General features: G+C 42.0%; 1 gene segment (V, D, J or C); it reads right to left on the minus strand.

Moving 5' to 3' along the window:
• LOC128587405 (T cell receptor alpha variable 8-3-like) overlaps positions 1-26,238 on the minus strand; it is a 624,669-nt gene that overhangs the window by 228,607 nt on the left and 369,824 nt on the right.

A 26,238-nucleotide genomic window follows, 5' to 3' on the forward strand; every position in this document is an offset into this window, starting at 1 on the left:
CCAGTGAAAGTTTTTCGTGTAGGAATGCATCTGAAATATCATTTAGGAAGATGATTCTGCAAAGAATTAGAAGAAGGAAGAAAGTTTAAAAGCCCAAAGTTAAAGTCTCTTGCTAACAATGAAATGGGGTTGTTTGTTCTTTTCTTTTTTTTTTTTTTTTCTTGTTGGGGATTCATTGAGGGTACAATAAGCCAGGTTACACTGATTGCAATTGTTAGGTAAAGTCCCTCTTGCAATCATGTCTTGCCCCCATAAAGTGTGACACACACCAAGGCCCCACCCTCCTCCCTCCGTCCCTCTTTCTGCTCCCCCCCCATAACCTTAATTGTCATTAATTGTCCTCATATCAAAATTGAGTACATAGGATTCATGCTTCTCCATTCTTGTGATGCTTTACTAAGAATAATGTCTTCCACTTCCATCCAGGTTAATACGAAGGATGTAAAGTCTCCATTTTTTTTTAATGGCTGAATAGTATTCCATGGTATACATATACCACAGCTTGTTAATCCATTCCTGGGTTGGTGGGCATTTAGGCTGTTTCTGCATTTTGGCGATTGTAAATTGAGCTGCAATAAACAGTCTAGTACAAGTGTCCTTATGATAAAAGGATTTTTTTCCTTCTGGGTAGATGCCCAGTAATGGGATTGTAGGATCAAATGGGAGATCTAGCTTGAGTGCTTTGAGGTTTCTCCATACTTCCTTCCAGAAAGGTTGTACTAGTTTGCAGTCCCACCAGCAGTGTAAAAGTGTTCCCTTCTCTCCACATCCACGCCAGCATCTGCAGTTTTGAGATTTTGTGATGTGGGCCATTCTCGCTGGGGTTAGATGATATCTCAGGGTTGTTTTGATTTGCATTTCTCTAATATATAGAGATGATGAACATTTTTTCATATGTTTGTTAGCCATTCGTCTGTCATCTTTAGAGAAAGTTCTATTCATGTCTCTTGCCCATTGATATATGGGATTGTTGGCTTTTTTCATGTGGATCAATTTGAGTTCTCTATAGATCCATTCAATAAATAGTGTTGGGAGAACTGGATGTCTACATGTAAAAGACTGAAAAGACGCCAGCATCTGCAGTTTTGAGATTTTGTGATGTGGGCCATTCTCGCTGGGGTTAGATGATATCTCAGGGTTGTTTTGATTTGCATTTCTCTAATATATAGAGATGATGAACATTTTTTCATATGTTTGTTAGCCATTCGTCTGTCATCTTTAGAGAAAGTTCTATTCATGTCTCTTGCCCATTGATATATGGGATTGTTGGCTTTTTTCATGTGGATCAATTTGAGTTCTCTATAGATCCATTCAATAAATAGTGTTGGGAGAACTGGATGTCTACATGTAAAAGACTGAAACTGGACCCACACCTTTCCCCACTCACAAAAATTGATTCAAGATGGATAAAGGACTTAAACTTAAGGCATGAAACAATCCACCTGTGGCTCAGTCGGTAAGGCGCCAGCCCCATATACCCAGGGTGGCGGGTTCAAACCCGGCCCCGGCTGAACTGCAAACCAAAAAAAAAATAGCTGGGCGTTGTGGCGGGCGCCTGTAGTCCCAGCTACTCGGGAGGCTGAGGCAAGAGAATCCCTTAAGCCCAGGAGTTGGAGGTTGCTGTGAGCTGTGTGATGCCATAGCACTCTACCGAGGGCCATAGAGTGAGACTCTGTCTCTACAAAAAAAAAAAAAAAAATCCTCCAAGAAAGCATAGGAAAAACACTGGAAGATATTGGCCTGGGGAAAGACTTCATGAAGAAGACTGCCATGGCAATTGCAACAACAACAAAAATAAACAAATGGGACTTCATTAAACTGAAAAGCTTCTGTACAGCTAAGGAGACAATAACCAAAGCAAAGAGACAACCTACACAATGGGAAAGGATATTTGCATATTTTCAACACACTCTCTTAAATGTCCTCCCTCCCACTGCTTCATTCACCTGGCTCTGGTTTCCTGCAGTGTCTTTGTCAGTGAGAGCACTGCCCCCTTGTGGTCTGAACTTTTTTACTGTGATTTATTTTCATTTCCCCCTTAATGCAAAGTGACCCATTATGTTAAATTAAGAGAAGATAGAACATAGAAAGAGGCAAAAAGCAAACAATAACTGAAGAAAACAATGTTAAACCATTCTCCATTCTCTGGTGATGACTGTATGTCCTAACTCTTGACCCTCCCTCCCCCGATCCCTCTCCTCAGCTTTAATGGAAATCTATGCAGGTCCTTTCCTGTCTGAAACTGCAGGACATTTGAAGGTTAGAAACAGGGTGAGAGAGGACCTAATTCTTCCTCTGAACTGATTCTTTCCATCCCATAGCTTCATAATATTTCTCATTCTGAACAGTGTTAAATTATTTAAAAGAGTTAGGATATTTTTTTTCAGATTCTGTCTAAAAATGCCAAGAAGGGCAATATGATGTCTTTCCTTAAATGTTTTCAGGTGCGAGAAAGCCCCTTGGTATATGGCTAACTGTGAACATGCTAGTGCTTCTGCAAACATCTAAGTGCTTCTTATATTTAGATCTGGGTACCTGTGTAGACTCGGGCAATTCCTTGTGTTCACATGTTAGTTTTCTGAAACTTTGTTTTCCCGTTTCCTATATTTGTAGCAATGATTAGGGACTGAAGGTAAAGAGAGGCTGGGGAAGAAAGCTCTCTCCTATTTTTTGCCTCTAGTTCTCACCCTGTGATTCTAGGCACCTCCACATGTCCATATTTTCTCAGGTATGTTTCCCGGATAAAGCCCTGGCCCTGGAAAATCTTTTCCCATTCTCTTCTTCCTTTGTTTCTTCCTGGGGTGTTGAGGTAAGTGGCTGAACCTGCATGCTAAGAGTCTGTGGAACGGACAGAGAAATCCTCTTTGAACGTTACTGTGAGCATCACTCTTCCATTTTCCATCATGTGTGAAATTATGTACAACAGGGAGAGTTTGCATTTGTACCCCTGGCATTCTCCTAGGTACAGTGTTGTTATACCTTAGACTGGAGTCAGGTTTACTCCTGGAGCTGTTGGTTCTAGGTTCTCCTGGACACTCCCTGCCTCCTTAGACGTCTGCCTGAGAAGAAAACAATGGACACGTGAGGTAGTCACTGGAGAACCTGGCTGTCTGGAAATTGGTGCACTTTCCTGGAAACCTTAGGATCATTATTATTCAATTAGTGATCCCCAAGTCACATCAAGTCTGAAACCACAGAAATAGTAGCAAAATTTTAAAAAACATTTTTCTGTCTATTGATAATGATACTTATCAGGAATGTTCCCAAAGAAGAGGATTTTAGTCTGGGGAAGACTAGAAGGAACTTTCTCAGTGGCTTAAAGGAAGTAACAGTGAAATGAGTGTCGCTTGGAATTTTCTTCTCTCCTGTCTCTAATATGGTGATTTCAATACTTGGTAAGTACTAGCTGGCATATATCTAGTTAGTGATAATTAAGGATTTTGCTGAGCAATGAGGTTGTGGCAGGTAAACAATGACTGTTGAGTGCTGTTACCTGAACACATTCATTTAACTTAACCCTGTGGGGCTCCTTAGAAAATGTATAGAATGGAATATGCTAAGTATACAGTTGGGCAGATAAGGAAACACACTTAAATGTTAACTAACTCTAGGGTGCAGTGCTTGATAGGGACCAGCACTTTCTGCTGTCGGAGCCAAGTATTTGTAGCTCAGATTTAGCAGCTTAATAACTGGCACAAGAGCTAAGAAGAAAAATCATATGATAATCTCTAGTATTCAGGAAAGACATTTGACAAAATGTAACAGGCATTCATGTTAGAAACTCTCAAAAATAGAAGTTAATAACAAATTTTTAAACATAAGTATGCATGTGCCACAAACTCAAACCAGAACCTACTTAAGAGGAAGCACAAGAAGCTTTTGTATCAAAGTAGGAGGAAGGGAAAGATGCCCATTACCTCTACCACTAGTTATCACTGTGCTGGAGCCACCAGCTTATCAGCCCTGATGAAAACATCTAGAAGCATAGACATTGGAAAGAAAGATGTAAAAAATCATCTGTAGGTTTGCAGAGGAGATGATTGTACAGCAGAAAACCTAAAATAAATCAAGCACCATTGCCAAAAGACTGATTATAATATAAACAACATGAAGAAAAAAAACCCTTCCTGTCATTCATGTGTCAAAAGAAGAAATAGTTAAGTGAAAGTGTGGAAGAAGAGGGCACATTTTCTATTGCAGAAAAGTGAATAGAAACAGGAGGGAAAGGCAATTCCTAAGTGAAAATTAAGTGTAGGCACACAGGTCACTTAAACGGAATAGAAAATCAGTAATTAGACCCAACTGTATATGGACTGTTAGCATGTGAGAAAGACAGCATCTCAAACCAGTTTTGGGGGGGAGGATGACTTTTCAGTGAGTATGTTGGAATAACTTATATTCCTTTAGATATGAGTTTGCTGGTGACAAATGTGACAGTGATTGGGTTCGGTTTGAGAGCAGCACTCTTCAAAGTGCCTGTGGTCATATACTCTAGAAAGTATATGAAGACTTTCCTAGAACTGGCCTGCTCTAGAACATGTTTGACGCCCAGATGTCACGCTGCTGCTTCTGTTGTCTCCATTTCTCTTTCTGCCGTCACCCTTCCTTCATTCAGGTACACTCAACCATCCTGAATGGTGCCTTGTTCTGGGGTGCTAGAATACCTCCAAGGTACCACATAAAAAGATAATTACTTAGCTTTTGGCGTCTGAGGGGAAGTCCCCACCAGCAAAGACAAAATACATTGCAAGACAGAGATATATTTCAACTGGCAGCAGCTTCAATGCAAGCTTCCTGCCCTTATTCAGCTATTTACTGTAGAATCAGAGCTATGAAATGCGTGGTTGTCACTGGACACCATCATGTAACGCTATTATTGAGTTGAAAAATGAAATCAGACTCTTATTTTAAATAGGAAAGAAATCTAACGGGGTTTGTTGACAATGAGGGGTGTGAGAAAAGTTAAGATACGTTCCAAACTTTTTGGCTGTAGTAACTAGGCGAGTTATACCACCATTTTCTCAACATGGGGAAGAGTGTGAGAAGGCCATATGGAATCAGGCATTATGTTTTAGATATGCCAAACTTTGGATGCCAGTTAGACATCTAGAGGGCTGGGATGAAGTTGAACATTTGGGAATCATCAACGCATAGCTAGCTGGTAGTAAAAGCCATGTTCCTGGATGAGATCACTTAAAGAGAGTAGAGAGTATGTGTTTGAGGACTAAACTCTGAGATATGCAACATCAAGAGGTCACCAAGAGGATGAGCTAGAAAAGGAGAGTGAGAAGTGGCTTCTGATGGTGAAGGCAAACCCAGAGAGCACAGTGTCCCCAATTCAAGCGAAGAGAGTGTCTCACGTAGAAAATAACCATAATGTCAAACTATTTTGAGACATTGCTTAAGATAAGGAATGGTAATAGTCATTGGTTTTATGACTATGAAAGTCCTTGGTGACCTTAGCAGAGTGATTTCAGAGGAACAGTAGGAACAGAAATCTGTGTGGGATGGGTTTAAGTTAGGGAGGGGTTAGGAAATAGAGATAATGAATTCAGAAAACTTTTTAAAGGAGCTATGTTCATAAGAGAGATATGGAAAAAAAAGACTGTACTTACTGAACCACAAATTCCAGTTCTGAGATGCTATCTTAATAGAATGAGGAGAAATTTGAATTAAACTTCATATTTGAAGATATGTGCCATAATGCTATTTAGAATGATTAAAAATTAGAAATAAATTTGGGAGCTATTTTCAGTGGAAATCCCCCAAAGGTTTCTGCAGCCAGATGAGGAAGTGAACAAATTGTAAAACAAAGAAGGATGTAGCTCTGTTTTATTTGGTCTGTGTTACTTGATAGGAAAATTTGTCCTTTATGTGGTTCATGAGTGCAGAGAAGCTATTAGTGTCCCCCGTCCCCAAACAAAATCCATGCTGGAAACTGATCATAAACTTGCAACGCATTTGGGAAAGTGTTGAGATTTTTCCTTTCTTGCAATATGGGCTATCAGTTGATGGTAGAATTGCTCAGGGAAAAGGAAATTTATCTGTCCATTGAATCAATTATTATGGGAATATAGTTATTCAACACATTTAGAAATGTGCCTATAAAAGTACAAGTTTGATGTTATTTGACAGTTTGAATTTGGATTCATGGCTCTTTCTGAGAAAAAATTTCAAGGTATTTCCTAATGTTCTTTATGGTAAAGATAAAAATCTAGCACTATGTGTTTTCTTAGTCTGGAAGGAAACCATTTCTGGGCTACCTGCAGTTTTCTTACACTAACAATTGCCTCAGGCTAACATTTCATCTTTTCTCACAGCTCTTCCCAATAAAAACTTTCTTTTTTAGTCATATTTGGAAAATTTTCAGTTGCTAAACTATTCTTGTTTATTATTTTCTGATATTGCCCTTGATAAGTTTATCCTGCCTGGAATGTGTTTTCTTGCCATCTCTCTCATCTAAAACCCTACACATCCTTCTGTTGTGGACCAATGAATCTGTCCACCTGTCATCCAAGTCAATCAATCAATGGGGAAGCACATGAGAGATCAGCAGTTTCACTTTTATTTTTATTATTATTTTTTTTTTTTTGTAGAGACAGACTCTCACTTTATGGCCCTGGGTAGAGTGCCGTGGCCTCACACAGCTCATAGCAACCTCCAACTCCTGGGCTTAAGTGATTCTCTTGCCTCAGAGTTTCACTTTTATTTACAGAACAGTATGGGATTCCAGAGTGCAGTGGTGGTCTCTCCCCAAAGAACTGCTTTGGCTCCTTCTTCCCTTTGTTACTTTTTATTTTCACAGCAAAAGTAAACATCAGCAATGTCATTAATCACCACAGTACATTCAAATAGATTCTCCACTGTGGGTTACAGTAGCTTCCTGTTTTAAAGTGGCTGTGTGTTGAAAGCATTTTTATTCAAGACTAACTTTATAGTTAGTCAATACTTCACTGAGTGCACAGAGAGCCCTGAATTCTTAACTGGTAACATAGAGTTAAGTTGCCTAACTTATCTATGACAGTAGCCTGGGAAATAAATAAACAATCTCCAGATGTCAGCCCATAGGGTCATCCTGCCTTGTTAGGCCTGACCAGCCACACCCTGCATGAAATGGCCATTCAGGTTACAGGGGCTGGTAACATTTCAAGTATGTGTCCAAAATCCAATTTCCATGATGTCGGAAGTGCTTTTTCTGTTCATCTAAGGGGCATTTTACAAGGTCTTTCCTTGTTTGGTTTTGATTTTTTTTTTTAATGCTATTTGCTCCCATGCAAAACTTAACATCTTTAGTTTTGCACAAAATCATATCATTTTGCAATTCTTAATGCAATACCGCTAGAAATCAGGCAGTCTGCTTTTCCTAGACTATTTCCTTTAGTAGGGAATATTTGATGTCTTAAAGCATTCTGTTTCGTTTTGGGAATCCTCTAATTGCTAGTTGTTTGTTACAGTGAGCTGAAATTGGTTTTTAAAGAAATACTAAGAATTGGCTGTAAATTTGCCTTTTAGTTTTGTTTCAGTAAATACTTTACAATTTACTGTACAACTAAATACTGTAGTCTTTTATTCATTCAACCATTGCTTGGTTAGTGTTTCTTGAATAAGAAAAATGATGCAACCATAAAGTTAAAATCTATTGGGAGAAATATTCTCATGTCTTTTAGATTATAAGGTCTTTGTGTACAAACATCATGCCTCATATCCTTTTATGTTTCTAACAAAGTATGTAGAGAGGAGAAAACAGAAAACCTCAGATGTGATTCTGAAAAACATCACTTTGTGGGGATTAAAGGAGGCAGTGAGTGAGTTGTGTCTCTTCTGGGGCTGTGTAAGGATCTGAGGCTCCAGGAGGTCCCCATGGCTATGGGGCTGATGTTGGTGTCTGTGACCTGCAGAGACCTGAACATACTCTTCTTAATGATTGGGGATGTTGCTCTTGCTTTCCTTTATCTCTAAAATAATGAAAATTACAAGGGCAAGGTGTTTCGTAGCACTGTGTCTGAGGCATAAAAACCAACAGCCTATGTAACTGCCCTTAAAAATAGAAACCTCTCCTTCCTGGACACTTGGGAATGGGGAGTCTGCTCCACTGTCTGTTGGTTCTCACTCTCTTCCCTGTTCAAAGGGAAACAGATACAGAAGGTCAGGCATCAGCTCTGCACTCATTAAAATGATTCATTTTATTTTCCCAACTTCCCTGGAAATGCCTCAAATGTGCATTTATTCTTTCTGCAGTCCTTTTGGGACTATCATTTATATTTTGCTTTCCCCCTGTTTGGAAACATTCCAGTTAACACCTTCGCTGATGCCACAGGATCAGTAGGGAAGGTCTTTGGGAATCATTCATTCTTTCTCCCATCCTGAGGTTTCCAGACTAAGGAGTCTGTGCACCTGTTACTCAAGCCAATTAAAGGAGAAGCAGATGAGAGATCAATAGTTTCACTTTATTGACAGAAATGGCAACAATTTTGGAGCAGGGAGGACATCTTCTCAGAGAACTGCTCTGCCCTCCTGTTTTCCTTTGTTATTTTTATACTCTCATAGCCAAAGCAAACATTAGCAATGTTATCAATCATCATAGTATACATTTAACAGAGCCCCCACTGTAGGTTCAAGGTTGCAAAATATTCCCCTACTTTCAAGGTGATTACATCTTCAAAGCATTCCTGCCCTAGATTAAATTTATAGCTAGTCAATACTTTATAAATTATGGAAGTGAACTGGGTCCTTGTCCAGAAGCATGGGCCTTGGAGTGTTCAGTCTTCTAAGTTTATCTATGACAAAAGACCTTGTAAGTGAATAAATAACTCCAGATGATGGCACATGGGCTGTCTGGTCCTGCCAGGGCCTGTCCAGCAGCACCGTGCATGTCATGATTATTTTGGATAACAGTGGCTCCATCATTAAGGAAGATAAATGAAATATTTCCCATCTTGCAATTACTACTCTAGATAAACTGAGAACAGACTATAAATGTACGTGTGGTACGGTACTGTTCATGTATATATTATATCTATATGTCTACTAAATTAGCGATACTGAAATGCTGTAGAATTTTGCCACTTTTCATTGAGGCAAAGAGTCCAGTGGTTAAAGAATCCTACATACTCTTATGATTCTAGGCAAGTTAACATTTTGGGGCTTTAATTCCTCATGAAATTGGGATGTTAGTAGTACTTGCAGTATAGATTTGCTCAGACTACTAAATGAAATCATACCTACGATGCACCTGTCAGACCGTAGGGCACATTCACGTAGTCAGTGAGGGTTAGCTACCTCTGATATTATCATCAACATGATGTTGTAATTACTACTATTTTTTGTCCATGTGGCCTTTTGAGTTAGCTCCGAATCCTGAGTTAACACAACTATGGATAAGATGGCAAAGTAAAAAAAATTGTCATTTTTTACTTTATCATGTGTAATGATGAAAATTCCATCTTTCATTAACTTTATTCAAAAAACATAAAAAGATCGTACATATGAGTTAAGGGATGTTATAGGCACTGTTACTATCAAAGTGAATGAAACTCTAGCCCTGATAACTAATGTTTGCACTTCAGTGGGGAGGTAGTAAAACCACATATAAATACCACAAAGTGTTAGATTTGCCATATTAGAAATACATGATACACTTAGGATGTCTGTTTGTTGAGAGATAAAGGAGAAAGTGGTCAGTTCTTCTGGGGCAAGAGTCAGGAAAGAACTGGGAGAGGAGGGGAGGCTTGCAAACCTCCATCATAGCCGAGGGGTTAGGTGCAGATGGGCATCCCACGCTGCGGGAACAGCCCCAGCAACGGCCCACGTGCAGGAAACAACTTCATGTTCTGAAATGACGGGAGTGTACGGGGTGGGGGATGGGCATATGGTAAGAGATGAGGCTGACTTGCTAAGCGGGGGACTGATTAATCTATCAGTAGAGACCCGTTACTGTTCACCCTGTCAGGCATGGGAGGTGCTGCAGAGACAGAGGTGGCCTCTGCTGTGATGGACTCCCACTCTGATAATCACATTTCCCCATTTCTTTGGGACAAGGTGCTTCAGGGAAGTAGGGGTGGGCATGATTTGATTTTTACTATAGGAAGATCACTTGGGGGTTGTGAAAAACAATGTTTGAAGGGGACAGGGACACAATTGAGGACAGAGAGACTAGGGGAATAATTATTTATTAGTTGAAATGAGAAGAGCTGGATGAAGACACTGGGAGTAAGGATGGAAAGGAGAAACAAGCTCTGGTCCAAACTTGGTGATAAGCCTGAATGTGTAAGTGGTGGTGACTCACTGGGCCTCAGGGGTAAAGGAGAAGGTAAAATCTGAATAGCACTGGTGAGGCTGAGGCCGATGGATCAGTTGAGGCCACGACCTCAAGACCAGCCTGGGCGACAGACAGAGTAGACCCTGTCTCTAAAAAAAATAAAAATAAATTAGCTAGACTTGCATGCCTGTAGTCCAGGTGCGTGGGGGGCTGAGGCTGAGGTTCACTTGAAGCCAGAAGTTTGAGTCTTCCATGAGCTCTGATCCTAGCCCTGCAGTGCAGCCTGGGAGGCAGCAAAAGACCCTGGACTCTTTAGAAAAACAGACAAATAAAAATAGCAAAATCTCAGTTCCCACGAAGAGCTTGATGGCATCTTCTTTGTGTGACAGGGATGTTTTTATAGAGCTGGATGTCTCACCCACTTTAACAGAGTAGCCAAAGTGTGGGTGCTGAGCTGAACTGGGTGTGTTGTCTCAGAAGCTGATTGTTTAGAGTAAGTGATGGAAGTGGGGGTTGGGAAATGACTCAGGGATCTCAATTATGACCAGGCAATTTGGCCTTGGCCTCCCCCTCTTGCCTAGATCCAGTCACTCCCACCACTGAGTCTAAACATAGCTCCAAGCTGAGTTCTGGAACCCACTCACTGGACTTAATTATTTCAGCTGGGAGAGTGTCATTCCAAACTCTCCTCCACTCATCCAAAGTGGGCAGACAGAAAGAAATGTTCTCCAGGGAGTGTAACAGTGAAGCGGGGGGTGGGGGGGCATTATATTTGTTCCTCTGGAGAAGAAATGATTTTCTCTGCATGTTCCTGTAACCCTGAACTCTCCCTCCCTCCCACCCTACTTCTGCACAGATGCTGAGGTCTGAGGTTTTTGTAAGCCTCTCCCTACTGCTTCTCTCACTGTGCCTTCTCTGAGAGCACAGAAATACACTGCGGTGTCCCCCAGCTGTGAGTTTGAGATCGTGAGACTGAAGGATTTGGCTGCTTTCTGGAAGTTCACGGAGAAGCGATTCTGTCTTGCATTGCCTTGCTGCTCAGATCCTTGGAGAAGAACAAAAACCATCTGCCCACTGGGAAGTTGTTTGTACCAAAACAACTCATAGTATGTATAACCAGTGTCATATGTGCAGCCCAGGGTCACCGACTCTCCCTTCCACACAGACATCTCTGGTTGAGACTGAGTGACTGTCTGGGCCACGCTGGATCCTGTGGGCAGAGGAGAGAAAGGGCTTCACTGGGTGTCCTGTCAGAGAGAGGGACAGACAGACTCACGAGCTGCTCCCCGTCCCCACACACCTTTCTTCTCCTTGATCCAAACTTCAGGCAAAACCCTCCATCTCTCTCACCCACAGTGTCTGGGCCCATGAGGGGATTAGAGCCTGTGCCATTATTCCTCTTCCTTCCTACTCTCCAGCCCTGTGGGATACTAGTCAGAGCCGATACAAGTAGGTGCTTCCTCACCAAGACAGGCGGAGACCACGAGTGCCAACACCCAGCCGGGGCGTGTCATGCCGGCAGCTGCCTCCTGCAGGCTGAGCAGCCTCCTGTTCTGCCCTGGACCTTGTTATCAGCTGTGTCCTGACGTCACTGCTTCAGGACAGGAAGTGGGAGGTGTGTGCTGTGGCCTCCCTCAGGAAAGCTCACCAGTGCTCTGTGTCTTTGGCTTCAGAGAATAAAAGTGTGGCTCTATAATGTGAAATAAAAAAGATGTCAGAGTTGTAACTCCTTCTGGGATAAAAATGAAGAGGGGAAGGAGCTGGTAAACTGTTTTCATAAAGATGCAATTTGGAGAGAAGGATGAGTGGAGGAAAGTTAACATGACTTCAATTTTCTCAATTAGCTTCTCTCTCTGTCCCCCTCCTTTTCTTCTCTTTCTTTTTTTTTTTTTGAGACGGAGTCTCAAGCTGTCACCTTGGGTAGAATGCCATGGCATCACAGCTTGCAGCAACCTCAAACTCTTGGGCTTAAGTGATTCTCTTGCCTCAGCCAGCCTGGGACTACAGGCACCCACCACAACACCAGGCTATTTTTTTGTTGTAGCTGTCATTGTTGTTTGGTGGGCCCGGACTGGATTCGAACCCACCAGCTCCAGTGTATGTGGCTGGCACCCTAGCTGCTTGAGCTGCAGGTGATGAGCCACCCCTTCCTATCCCCTTCCCTTTTTTGCTTTCTTCCTTTTTTCTCTCTGTCCATTTCTTTCCTCTCTTTTTCCCTTTTCCCTGTTTTTCATCCCTGCCTCTCTTCCTTATTTTTCTCTCTTCCCCCTCTATCTCAAAACCAATATCAAAATGACAGTCTGTGGGTTGTGATAAAATAGGTATTGGTTGTTTTCTTCTGTGTTTTTGTTTTTTAAGGAACAGGATGGAGTTTATTGACAGGGAGAAAGATTGATAAGTATGATGAGCGTTAAGAGGGGGAACCAAAAAGAGAACAGATTCTGGGCCAGTGGAGGGGGTGGGAATCCAAGTGGGAAGTCCCTGGTGTCTACAGTCTAGGGGATTTAAGTGTTGCTTTTCCTATCCTATGGACAGGGGGTCTTGAGGAAGTGTGTCAACATTGGCCAGACGTCTGCAGGCAGAAAATATGATGGTATAATTTTTGGCCAAACTGTATCATTTAGAGAAATGAGTCAAATAATTCCATTAATAAAATTCAGATAGTCTAGAGAAAAATCAAAACTAGGACTTTGACTAGCACTGCAACTTGCTGAAAACTTCTATAACAGGTGGCAAGTGTTGCTGTACGGACCTTTGTGCTCTTCTGTTAATGACTCTGTGAAGGAAGGATCAGAACAAGCAACATCACCTCCACCTGGGAACATCCTGAGTGGCACGTCTGGCAGCTCGTCACTGGCATCTCAGTTGTCCTCGTGCACACTCTCTTCCCCGGGAGGGGAGAGGTCAGGAACCACAGTCTCCATTTCATAGAAGAGGGGACACGACAAAAGTCAAAACTCACAATTCAGGGGCCACTAATCTCATTTGCATTAATTTTCTCTCCCCATTGAATTTGTGTCATCTAGTCTTAGCTAAGGCCATCTTCATGGCCTAGCTTTATGTAAAAAATTTCCCCGGTAAAACAAGGAGAATAAAAGACTAAATTCAAAGCTAAGTTGCCCTGTAGACCGTGGTGGCTGTAATGCTCCTATTTATTGTTTTCATTTGGAAAGAGTGGTGACGTGAGCATTGTGCCATAGCTGCTCTCAGCTCCAGAGACTTCTTACGGTGCAGCTTTCTGAGTTGCTGTGAGGAGCACAGATTTCCCCCGTGTTTGCTCAGTGTTAGACTTCTGCTGCACCTACTGTGTTCTGGGCAAAGTCACAGGACATTGGTAACTGTGCTGTTACTTTCTAATTTCTCCCCCTTTTCTCTCCAGTGTCTATAGGAAACTCTAGATGATTGGGCTGTCACCTCTCCCAATCTCAGTCCAGCTGAAGCTGTGAATTCACCAATGAGGGTCTCAGGAGAGGATGTTTTCTTTCTCTGAAGGTTCTTGTAAGGCTGACTAGGGATCCCAAGCCAGAGGCTTTATCTTGCCACTTTAGATACTTTTCTGATCCTTGGGCCCAGGCTATCAGAACTTTATTATATTGTATTCATCATTTAGTTCCCAACTTCTGTAGATAGTGAATGAAGTTATTAAGCCCTGATGTTAAACTAAAATGCTGTATATAGAAGAATGTTTAATGGAGTGCATATGGGGGTGAGGGAGGAGAGACAGCTGTCTTCTTCAGAAGTAGAACCCTTCCTGGGCAGTCTGAGAAATCCCAATGTGCTCCCTTGGGATGACAATCCTATCTGGCAACTCCTGTCCAAGGCTTTCTCACTGGAGTTAGCTGGTTAGATTATAAAAGTAAAAACTAGGAGAAGAATATGTGAGTCTCCTGTACCTACTCTGATGGTCCCACCAGAGAGCATTTCCAGATGCAGAAACTGATGCACATCAGCAGTCAGTGGCCCACGTGGGAGAAGCTGCTGTAATCACAGGGCCATTCCCTCCTGGCTGGGAGGCCTCCACTACAGAGCACAAGGGTCCCGAGTCCTGATCACCTCGGGCAGCTCATGGTTAGTGTTCTGATCACTCTCACTCCTTATTTAAAACACAGTGAAGAAAAAAACTTACAAAGAATTTTTTTCAAAAGGTTTTCTCCTGTTTGTTACATTCATTTATCATTGTCTTCTGTCAGAGGAAGTGATGGAGATTGTTTGCTGAGTTCCACGTGGGGGTCGCAATGCGGGTGTAGGTGTAAGGCCTGGTATATTTAGGTGGTTTCTGGGGTGCACAGGTTCCCTTTGTCACAGAGGTAGGTGGCTGTGTCTCTTGGCTGGTGGTCTTAAGTGCAGAGAGTGGTGGACCTGAAAGTAGCTGTGCAGGAGGCTGCTGGTCTTCCCTGAGCTACAAAGCCCAAGTCAGTCAGGACAGAAACAAAGGCACCGGGTGATTCTGGGTGGATCCTTCTCACTCTGCACCTGTGGGGGAAAGACTGCTCAAATGATTATAGCAGATGATAAAATTCTTCTCTCCTTGGATGCTGTGAAGGTTAATTTTAGGTGTCTACTTTACTGGGTTAAGGAATATCTAGAGAACTGGTAAAGCATTATTTTGGGCGGGTCTATGAGGGAGATTCCAGAGGACACTGCCTGGGAGGCTGAGTGCAGTAAGTGGGAGGATCCGTCCTGAATGTGGCTGTGCAGCCAGCTGGGTGTCTGGGTATAACAGACGTAGAACAGGTGAATTGGGTTTCCTCCCTTTAGGAGCTGGAACACACTGTTCTTGTCCTGCTCTTAGACCTCAGAACTCCAGGGTCCCTGGTCGCTGAACCCCAGGACTTATGCTGACAGCACCCTGGGTTCTCAGTCCTTTGAATTTGGACCTTGCCATGCCCCTGGTATTCCAGGGTCTCCAGGTTGCAGACATCTGTCTGTCATGGGACTTGGTCTCCGTGATCGTGTGATCCAGTCCCCTGATCAATCCCGTCTCCTGTGGCTACATGTACATCCTGTTGGTTCTGTGTCTCTGGACTTCCTGATGTTAGGAAGGACTTTCTTCTTTCTACATCTGTTAGCTCATTTTCTTAAAAAGATATGAAAGTGTCCACCTAAAAATTCATTTTTCCTTTGAATCCCTTCTGTAAAAAGATAGAGACCAGTTCTCAGAAGCTTGTGGGTCCTCTGGGTTCCAGCCTTCTGTCAGCTGCAGCCTGGAGATCATAAATGTGGCTCCTAAAAGCTCTTGCATATCTTGATTTTTCTAAGATTATGAAGGATTTGATTCCAAAATTTCAAAATATGACCCAGAGTCTACAGACACAAGTGGGTTATCTAGTTCTTCCATTCGTGTTAGGCACATAGGAGATTCTTTAACATGAGACAGGCTTTAGTGGATAACTTCTAACTTGGTCAGTGGGAGCCCAAGCATTTTCAGGTTGAAGAGATAATTACTGAGACAATTTCTATGATTTCCTCCCTTTACATGGAAAGAATTTATTTAAGTCAAGAAATCTGTACTGGGAGTAATCTGTTTATATGAGGTTATATGGTTTATGGACCCCATCCTTCTTTTTATCACTGCCTGACTTTTTTTCAAAGACATCTCTTTCAGGAATGTAGGGTGATCATAATATCAATTTTTAGCATTATCTTAGGGCTTTACCAGCTCTCACTGTGTGCCTAACACCGTCCTGAGAGCAGTGAGGATGCTGCAGGGACAGGAGGAGTCCATGTACACAGGCTCTGGGATGCGTTTGGGGAGGAAGGTGAGTATTTTAAAACAACAGCAAAAGCCTCAAGAAGGTGTGTCTCTGTGAGTTGGGCTGTGTGGTTCAGATCCAGTTCTGGGATGACGTCGGAGGAGAAGGAACTGGGGGATTTTTTGACTACGCGAGAAGAACTTGGAGGGAAAGGAGCTGTGCAGTGGGCATGACAGGATTAATACGGTGTGAGCAGCCTGAAACATACATGGAAGGGAAATGTGGGCGTGTGGAACAAGCAGAAAAGAAATGCTAGAGGCAGCAGGGAGCCTGAGGCGCCTGTGGGTCAGTGAGGAAAACAGGCTAACTGGAAGAGAGGCATATTGGGAGAAGAAGTGGTAGTAACATTTAGATACTGAAGTGTGAGCAGATTCGTGGAGTGTGCAATGAGAGAGAGTTACAATAGTTTACTCCTGCCAAGTAAAGTTTTCGATTAATGAAAAACTGTGATCACACATCTGCAGAGATTGAAGTTTAGCGAGTGTGAGCTGCTTCATCATCTTTTCAAAAAATAAAGTGACAACTTTTTTCCCAGTTAGTCACTCAAGTTCTCATCCGCCCTAATTAGCAATCAGCCTAGGAAGGTTCCCCTGAACTGTCCGCTCCTCTTCCTCTGTTAAATTTTTGAAGAATCTCTGAATTAGTTTGCGTTTGTCCCTCGAATAAAACCGGAAGGAAGGACTCAGGTGACAGTAGTTTATTTAGGATGCGCTCTTAGGAAAAAGGAATGAAAAAGTGGGTAGAGCAATACTGGGTTTTGATTGTGCCAGAATCCCCGAGAAGCACACAGCAGGAGTCTCAGAAACGTGGACTTGAGAACACAGAGCAAGTGCATGTACCCACCAGCTCCCTTTCCCCACGTGTCGCACTTGCCAGCAGCGGTGAGCATTCCCTCGAGTGGGGCCTACACTTTCATGCTGTGCTTGCCCATGGGCTGAGGGAGCTCCTGAGGGGTCAGAGGAAGCCCTGGGGCAGGAAGCAGAAGAGCTTGCACAGTGTGTGCTCAATGTGGAGTGCTACCAGCTTGAGGTGAGCATGATATCCCCACGAATTGTCTATCAGCCTGAGGCGAGTGTGAGATCCCCCAGGATTGTCTACCATAGCTCTGGCTAACATCAGAGATAGACATTTAGCTAGGCTACAGGCACATGTGATATCAATTACAGCAATGATTTTCTTTTTAAAAATCATAACTGTGTACATTTACAGGGTACAATGTGCTGATTTGATACACAATGTGGAATGCTTACATCAAATTGATTAGCATAACCATCTCCTCAGTATATCTTACTCCCTTTTTTCCTCAAAGGGCAACAGGACATCTAGTTCAGCAGAACCGATAGTCATGAGAAAAGGAAGCATAAGAGTTGGCCATTAAAAATGGAAGTTGATGGGGAAATAGTCCTACTTCTAACTCTTGGTGCCCGAGTCCACGTATTTTATATAACAAGGACACAGCATTATCCTGAAAACTAGACTTTCAACTTCTGAGAGTGCCCTACCATATCTGGAGGTGTAGCTGAGCCCTTAAGTGGTCACTCTAAGTTCTATTTGGCTAGTAGTCTGTGGCTAGTGCTATATGTTTTAGGATCAGTGTACCAATGGACATGAGCACATTGTCATTCCTCCCTGAATATAAAGTAGGTCTGTGTATGCAAAAGGCTATGAGATCTTTTGAAAATCATAACAGTCAATGAGGCGTTCTGAGCCCTCATTCATGTGGCTACATGTGGCCTGTGCTGGGGAAGAAAAACTCAGATCCAGAACATGTATTAATAATAAAAAAATTCTGAAACCTCTAGGGTGGAACAGTCTAGTGTTATCATCTTCCCAAGAAGTGGGTGGTTGGATTTCCTGAGGGATGATTCCATGTTGAAGGCTCGTGGACTACTTTGGACAGGATGGCTATTTGACAGCAGAAGTAGCAGCTATTTGGTCTTGATGAGAGAAAACTCCTGCTTCTGGGCTTATGGAGAACCTCAATTCTGTCCCCTTAGCTAATCTATTCAAGGGTGTATTTTCAAATACTGAAATGGACAAGGACAGACATCCTCCAGGTGGTCCACATCCTCTGTGTCCACATAGTCATTTAGAGCTTTCTTGGAGGTGGGTACTCTCTTGTGGGTATTGACGTGGAACACGATGATCAGCTGGGCTTCCACCTGCACTCACTACTCTGTCATTTATGGTCACTCTGAATGTGACTCGCCTCCCGCCTCCCCCCAGGGTTTTGACCTTGGAAAAGAGCAGGATGCTGGGCACATTTCAAAAAGCCTCACTGTTTTAACCTCTGGTCTTACTCCTTAATTTGTTCTCTAGCCCCACACTCCATCATCTTGAGGTCTCTTTCTCACTCTTCCTTTATGAACTTTTTACCACTTTCCCTCAGATTGTGGTACTTGATCTTCTAAGTCAATCTTTTTGGAATAACAAAATGCATATTTTTTAAATGCAAAATTTAATGGTCATGGCTTTCAAGATTTTGTATTTTCTGTATCTTTGCGAAGGTTTACAGGGGAACTCAAAGGGAAGAATTTTACTCTGTTCTTTCTTTGTTCTGTAGGGTTCTCTCTTTTTTGATATCAAGCCTCAAGTTTTAAACTATTTTTAACAGAGTAAGGGCATCACACTGAGAAGCAAAATACATTAGAGAGTATTTGAAAGCATCATCCCTCTGTACCTGGTCTTCAAATTTGGTAACGTTTGGGCAGCGCCTGTGGCTCAAAGGAGTAGGATGCCGGCCCCATATGCCAGAGGTGGTGGGTTCAAACCCAGCCAGTGGGTGGCGGCACCTGTGGCTCAGATGGTAAGGCGCCGGCCTCATATACCGAGGGTGGCAGGTTCAAACCTGGCCCCGGCCGAACTGCAAAAAAAATAGCTGGGCACCGTGGCGGGCACCTGTAGTCCTAGCTACTCGAGAGGCTGAGGCAAGAGAATCGCTTAAGCCCAGGAGTTGGAGGTTGCTGTGAGCTATGTGATGCCATGGCACTCTACCCAGGGCCATAAAGTGAAACTGTCTCTACAAAAAAAAAAAAAAAATTTGGTAACGTTTGACATTACATTATAAAAAGGTCCCTCATATTTCTTTTTGCTCACAGCAAAGTTAGAGTCAGTGTCCCAGGGCCCTTATAAACCCCCCAGCATGGTCAGGTACAGGTACAGGTGCCTGGGGGGCACTGTGGGCTGCTGCACAGAATAGCAGGGCGGAGTCCTGGAACTGGGACTTCTGGATGAGCAGGGAGAAGTGCTGATCTCCTTTGTTAAGCCTGGCTGTGGATCCTCCCCTGATCTCCTCCCTCACATTTGATAGCATTTGTATCAGGGAGATGAGGCCTCCCTCAGGATCCTGCTTAAACCACTGCAGGAAATCGGAAGCGCTGTCTGTGTCACTGTAGTTCAGTGTGAAGCGGTCACCTTCCTGGACTTTCAGAGAAGGAGGACTCTGTCCCACTGGAGGTTGTCCCTTTGACCCTGCTCTGGAGGAATGAAAGATTTCCATACATAAACTGGTTTATTTTCAGAATTTTCCTTATCTGTTTTACATTCCTTAGACCCCAGTTTCCCCGGGATCCTGTTAGGTTTCAGGGCCAGGGCTGCCCCCACTTTCCCTTGTTGCTTGTGCCTTTTCTCCCCTCTTCTCTCCTCCCCACCCCACCCCAGCCCAGGTCAGCTGCACACACAGGAGCATCAGGGAAGCACTCAGGGCGCTTTCCATTCTTTCTTCTTCCTGGAGCCTCTGCTGCTTCAGTTGGTGGCCTGGAACTATGTTCAATAGGCCTAATTCACTGTCCTGGGTTCTTCTGGTTCTTTTGGTTTGGAAGTTGTAGGGGATCTTCATTGTGTTTTCACAGCCAATGGAAAATGTCACTGTCACATTAACCCAGTCTCTTAAATGTCCTCCCTCCCACTGCTCCATTCACTTGGCTCTGGTTTCCTGCAGTGTGTTTGTCAGTGAGAGCACTGCCCCCTTGTGGTCTGAACTTTTTTACTGTGATTTCTTTTCTTTCTTTCTTTTCTTTTTTTTTTTTGGTTCTGTTCACAAGAGTGCCCAAAACAAGTAACTTTTTTTTTTTAAATTAAGCAATAATAATAATAATGCAAAAAAGGTAAGATTTACATTGCGAAATAAGAGTATGTCTATTATAGAATGCTTTGACTTTGAAGTTCAGAATGGAGTTATCAGTTAACTTCTTATTATTATTTTTCCCTCTTAATGCAAAGTGACCCATTACGTTAAATTAAGGGTAGATAGAACATAGAAAGAGGCCAAAAGCAAACAAAAACTGAAGAAAACAAACATAGTGTTAAACCATTCTCCATTCTATGGTGATCTCTGTATATCCTAACTCCTGACCCTCCCTTTCTCCCTTCCTCTCCTCAGAGGAAGAGTGATGCCTTTAATGGAAATCTGTGCAGGTCCTTCCCTGTCTGACACTGTAGGACATTTGAAGGCTAGAAATAGGGTGAGAGAAGGCCTGATTCTCTCCCTCAACTGTTTTTTTTCCCAACCATAGCTTCATAATGTTTCTCATTCTGACAGCGTTAAAATAGTTAAAAGATTTAGTATTTTTTTTTCAGATTCTGTCTAAAAATGCCAAGAAGGACCATAAGGTATCTTTCCTTAAATATGCTTTCAGGTGTGAGAAAGCACCTTGGTATCTGACTAACTGTGAAAAGCTAGTACTTCTGCAAATATTTAAGTGCTTCTTATATTTAGATCTGGGTACCTGTGTAGACTCTGGCAATTCCTTGTGTTCACATGTTAGTTTTCTGAGACTGTATTTTCGTATTCCCTGTATTTGTACAAATGATTAAGGATTGAAGATGAAGAGAGGCTGGGGAAGAACTCTCTCTCCTCCTCTCTCCTATTCCTTGCCTCTAGTCCTCACCCTGTGATTCTAGGCGCCTCCACATGTTCACATCCTCTCAGATATGCTTCCTGGGTGAAACACTGACCCTGGAAAATCTTTCCCCTTTGTTTCTTCCTGTGGTCTTGAGGTAAGTGGCTGTTCCTGCATGCTAAGAGTCTGTAGAACATAAAGAAATCCTCTTGGAATGTTATCGTGGGCATCATTCCTTCACGTATGAAACTGTGTACAACAGGGAGAAGTTGCGTCCCCTGGCATTCTCCTAGCTTCTCCTGGGTACAGTGTTATTATACCTCAGACTGGAGTCAGGTTTATTCCTGGAGCTGCAGGGTTTAGGTTCACCTGGACACTCCCTGCCCCTGTCCTGCACGTCTGCCTGAGAAGAAAATAAGAGACACACGAGGTTGTCACTGGAGAACCTGGCTGTGTGGAAATTGGTGCACTTTCCTGGAAATCTTACGATCATTATTCTTCCCAGTCAGAGAATCCCCAAAACACATCAAGTCTGAAACCACAGAAATGCTAGCAAAAATTCTGAAAACATTTTTCTGTCTATTGATAATGGTACTTATCAGGAATGTTCCCAAAGAAGGGGATGTTAGTCTGGGGAAGACTAGAAGGAACTTTCCCAGTGGCTTAAAAGAAGTAACATTGAAATGGGTGTTTCCCTTGGAATTTTCTTCTCTCCTGTCTCCAATATGGTGATTTCAATACTTGATAAGTACCAGCCAGGCATATATCTAGGTGAAGATAATTAAAGATTTTGCTGAGCAATGATAAGCAGAGGTTGTGGCAGGTAAACAATAACTGTTGAGTGCTGTTACCTCAACACATTCATTCAACCTAATAACCCTGTGGGGCTCTTTCGAAAACGTACAGAATGGAATATGCTAAGTATCCAATTGGGCAGATGAGGAAAACACACCTAAATGCTAACTAACTCTAGGGTGCAGTACTTGATAGGGACGAGCACTTTCTCCTATGGGAACAAAGTGTGAGAGCAAAGTATTTGTGGCTCAGAGTCAGCAGCTTAATAACTGGCACAAGAGCAAAGAAGCAAAATCATATGATCTACTCTAGTCTTCAGGAAAGGGATTTGACAAAATGTAACAGACATTCATGTTAAAACATCTCAAAAATAGAAATTAATGACGCATTCTTTAACATAAATATGCATGTGCCACAACCTCAAACCAGCACCTACATGAGAGGCAGCACAAGACGCTTTTGCATTAAAGTAGGAGGAAGGGAAAGACGTCCAGTTCCTCTACCACTAGTTATCATTGTGCTGGAGCCACCAGCTTATGCAGTCAGCCCTGATGAAAACAATTAGAAGCATAGACATTGCAGAGATGATTGTATAGCAGAACACCTAAAAGAAATCAAGCACCATTACCAAAAAACTGGTTATAATATAAACAACATTAAAAAAACCCATTCCTGTTATTCATATGTCAAAACAAGAAATAGTTTGTGAAAGTGTGGAAGAAGAGGGCACATTGCAGATAAGTGAATAGAAACAGAAAGGAAAGGAAATTCCTGAGTTAAAATTAAGTGTAGGTCATTTAAATGGAATAGCAAATCAGTTAGTAGACCCAATTGTATATCAACATTTAGTATATGAGAAAGACAACATTTCAAATCAGTGGCGGGAGGATAACTTTTCAGTGAGTATGTTGGAGTAACTCATATTCCTTCTAGATACTGTTCTAGGAAGACATATACAGAGTTACAGTTACAGATGTTAGGTCATGGTAAATTTTTAGTTAGCAGGCAAAAGAAGTCATAAAAAGTTAATGATTATATTTCTCAAGAAACCGGAGTGAAGTTATTTGTTACATAGTCTCTTTCAAGGTCACCCTTGTTTAGTGTATCTCTTAAATTCTTTCTTACCTTTGGAGCCTGAGTTCTTCTGCAGCTGTTCTGCTGCATTTTCAGGACCAACACCATCTTCTACTAAAAATAGAAAAATTACTAAAATTGGAAAGATTACTGGGTATTGTGATGGGCACCTGTAGTCTCAGATACTTGACAGATGGAAATATGAGGCTCTCTTGAGCCCAAGAGTTTGAGGTTGCTGTGAGCTATGATGACATCACAGCACTTAACCCCAAGGCAACAGAGAATCTGTCTCAAAAAAAAAAAAAAAAAAAAAAAAAGAAGAACTCATATTGGCTTAATCCCAAAGGAATTATTTTGACTTTTCTAGTCTCAGTGAGAAGTAATTTACAGGCTCTAATGCTCTCAGAAATCTGTCTTTCTTCATAGCTCAGTGTTGTCTTCCTTCATGACTCAGACGAAGACGTGCATGGGATGCCCCTGAAATTATGCAGGGACTAAGATGCGGCAGCTCTACCGGTCAGAAAGAAGTAAGAAAGCTGCACGTGTCCTCTAATGGGGCTCTGCCTGAAAGCAACTGTACTCACGTGTCTCTAGCTTCTTTGTGTTTAGCTGCTTTTCTACAATGAGTATCAGCTTTGACATGCTGTGCACTTTCAAATTTGATTATGCGATGGATTAGAGCCAAGGTGGAATGTGCCCTTTGGGATGAATCTTCTCTGTCTGTGTATTCACTCTTCCTCCTTCTTTCCCCTTTCTCCTAAATTGTTCTTTGTCCCTTCCAATTCAAAGCCTTTTTTCCTCAATAAAATGGATTTCTCTTTCTCGTTGTTCTCAGTTTTTAATTTTAAAGAGTTCCTTTCTCTTCCTGAATTATGCAGAAATAACAGCGAAACACAGAATAACTGCTTTAGTTCTGCTGTAATGTTGACATCTACTTTTCAAGTGCATCTTGACTGTAAAATCCTGCACCAAATAATAGAAAAATGGAACTCTACGATCTCTGAAAGTTTAGCAAATAGCTGCCTGAAGAACCATTCTATTTGATGTACACCACACCAAGCTTTTGTAAGAGTAAACCAAATTAGACACCAAATGTGTTTGTGATGATCCAAGAAAGACATGGGGTGGGGGGGGTAAATTAGAAATTAACCCTAATGTCTAGGGACTGTCTGCCTGGTTTATCCTTATCACAATTCAGTACCCTGATGAGTGGGGAAGAATATGGAACATATGAAAACCAGGCACGTAAAGGGCCTGGGCTAAGTGAAATCTCACACAATTCAGGAGCTATTTTCAATGGAAATTACCCAAAGGCTTTTGCAGTCAGACAAGGAAGAGAACAAAGTGTAAAACAAAGAAGGATGAAGCTCTGTTTAATTTGGTCTGTGTTATTTGACATGCAAGTTCGTCCTTTATGTGGTTCATGAGTGCAGAGAAGCTATTAGTGTCCCCCGTCCCCAAACAAAATCCATGGTAGAAACTGATCATAAACTTGCAACAAATTTGGGAAAGTGTTGAGATCTTTCCTTTCCTGCAATATATGCTATCAGTTGATGGTAGAATGGCTCAGGGAAAGGAAATTTATCTGTCCATTGAATCAATTATTATGGGAATATAGTTATTCAACACATTTAGAAATGTGCTTATAAAAATGTTTGATGTTATTTGACAGTTTAAATTTGGATTAATGGCTCTTCCAAGAAAAATATTCAAGATATTTCCTAACATTGTTTCTGGTAAAGATATAAGTCACATCTTTTCTTCGTCTGGAAGGAAACCAGTTCTGGGCTACCTGCAGTCTTCTTACACTAACAATTGCCTCAGGGTAATGTTTCATCTTTTCTCACAGCTCTTCCCAATAAAAACTGTCTCTTTCAGTCATATTTGAAAATTTTTCATTTGCTGAACTATTCTTGTTTGTTATTTTCTGATATTTCCCTTGATAAGTTTATCCTGCCTGAATGTGTTTTCTCGACATCTCCCTCATCTAAAATCCTCCACATCCTGCTATTGCTGGACCAAGGAGTCCATCTGCCTGTCACCCAAGTCAATCAATGGAGAAGCAGATGAGAGGTCAATAGTTTGACTTTTATTTACAGAAAACCCTGGGATTCCAGAGAGCAGTGGCAGTATCTCCCCAAAGAACAGCTCTGCCCCCCTTTTCCCTTTGTTAATTTTAATTTTCATAGCAAATGTAAACATCAGCAATATTATTACTACTCATAGTACACTCAAGCAGATTCTCCCTCATAGGTTACAATAACTTCCTATTTTAAAGTAGTTATTTCTTGAAAGCATGTTTATTCTAGACTAAATATATAGTTAGTCAACACTTTACCATGTGCATAGAGTGCCCTGAGTCCTTGCCTGGTAATATGAAATCCAGTTCCCCAACTTATCTGTGACAGTAGCCTGGGAAGGCTACTCCAGATGTCAGCCCTTGGGGTCATCCTGCCTTGTTAGGCCTGACCAGTCACGCCCTGCATGAAATGGCCATTCAGGTTAACAGTGGTTGGTAACACTTCGACTGTATGTCCAAAATCTAATTTCCATGATGTTAGAAGGGATTTTTCTGTTTATCCATGATGCATTTCACAAGCTCCTTCCTTGTTTGGCTTTTAGTTTTTTTTTATTTATTATTTATTTATTTTTTATTGTTAAATCATAGCTGTGTACATTAGTGCAATCAAGGGGTACAATGTGCGGGTTTCATATACAATCTGAAATATTCTCATCAAACTGTTCGACATAGCCTTCATGGCATTTTCTTAGTTACTGTATGTAGGCATTTGTATTCTGCATTTAGTAAGATTCGCCTGTACCCATTCTAAGATGCACCGTAGATGTGGCCCCACCCATTACCCTCCCTCCACCAAAACCTCCCACCTCCCTTCCCCTTCCTTGGCCCTTTCCCCATAGTCTTGTGCTATAGTTGGGTTATAGCCTTCATGTGAAAGCTATAATTTAGCTTCATAGCAGAGCTGAGTACAAAGGATACTTTTTCTTCCATTCCTGAGATACTTTGCTAAGAAGAATATGTTCCAGCTCCATCCATGTAAACATGAAAGAGGTAAAGTCTCCATCTTTCTTTAAGGCTGCATAATATTCCATGGTATACATGTACCACAATTTGCTAGTCCATTCGTGGGTCGATGGACACTTGGGCTTCTTCCATGACTTAGCGATTATGAATTGGGCTGCAATAAACATTCTGGTACAGATGTCTTTGTTACATTGTGACTTTTGGTCTTTGGAGTATAAACCTAGTAAAGGAATTATAGGATCGAATGGCAGGTCTATTTTTAGGTCTCTAAGTATTCTCCAAACATCCCTCCAGAAGGAACGTATTAGTGTGCATTCCCACAAGCAGTGTAGAAGTGTTCCCTTTTCTCCACATCCACGCCAACATCTCTGGTTTTGGGATTTTGTTATGTGGGCTACTCTTACTGGGGTTAGGTGGTATCTCAAAGTAGTTTTGATTTGCATTTCTCTGATGATTAAGGATGATGAGCTTTTT

The sequence above is a fragment of the Nycticebus coucang genome, chromosome 6, assembly GCF_027406575.1.
Source record: "Nycticebus coucang isolate mNycCou1 chromosome 6, mNycCou1.pri, whole genome shotgun sequence".
NCBI lineage: Eukaryota > Metazoa > Chordata > Mammalia > Primates > Lorisidae > Nycticebus > Nycticebus coucang.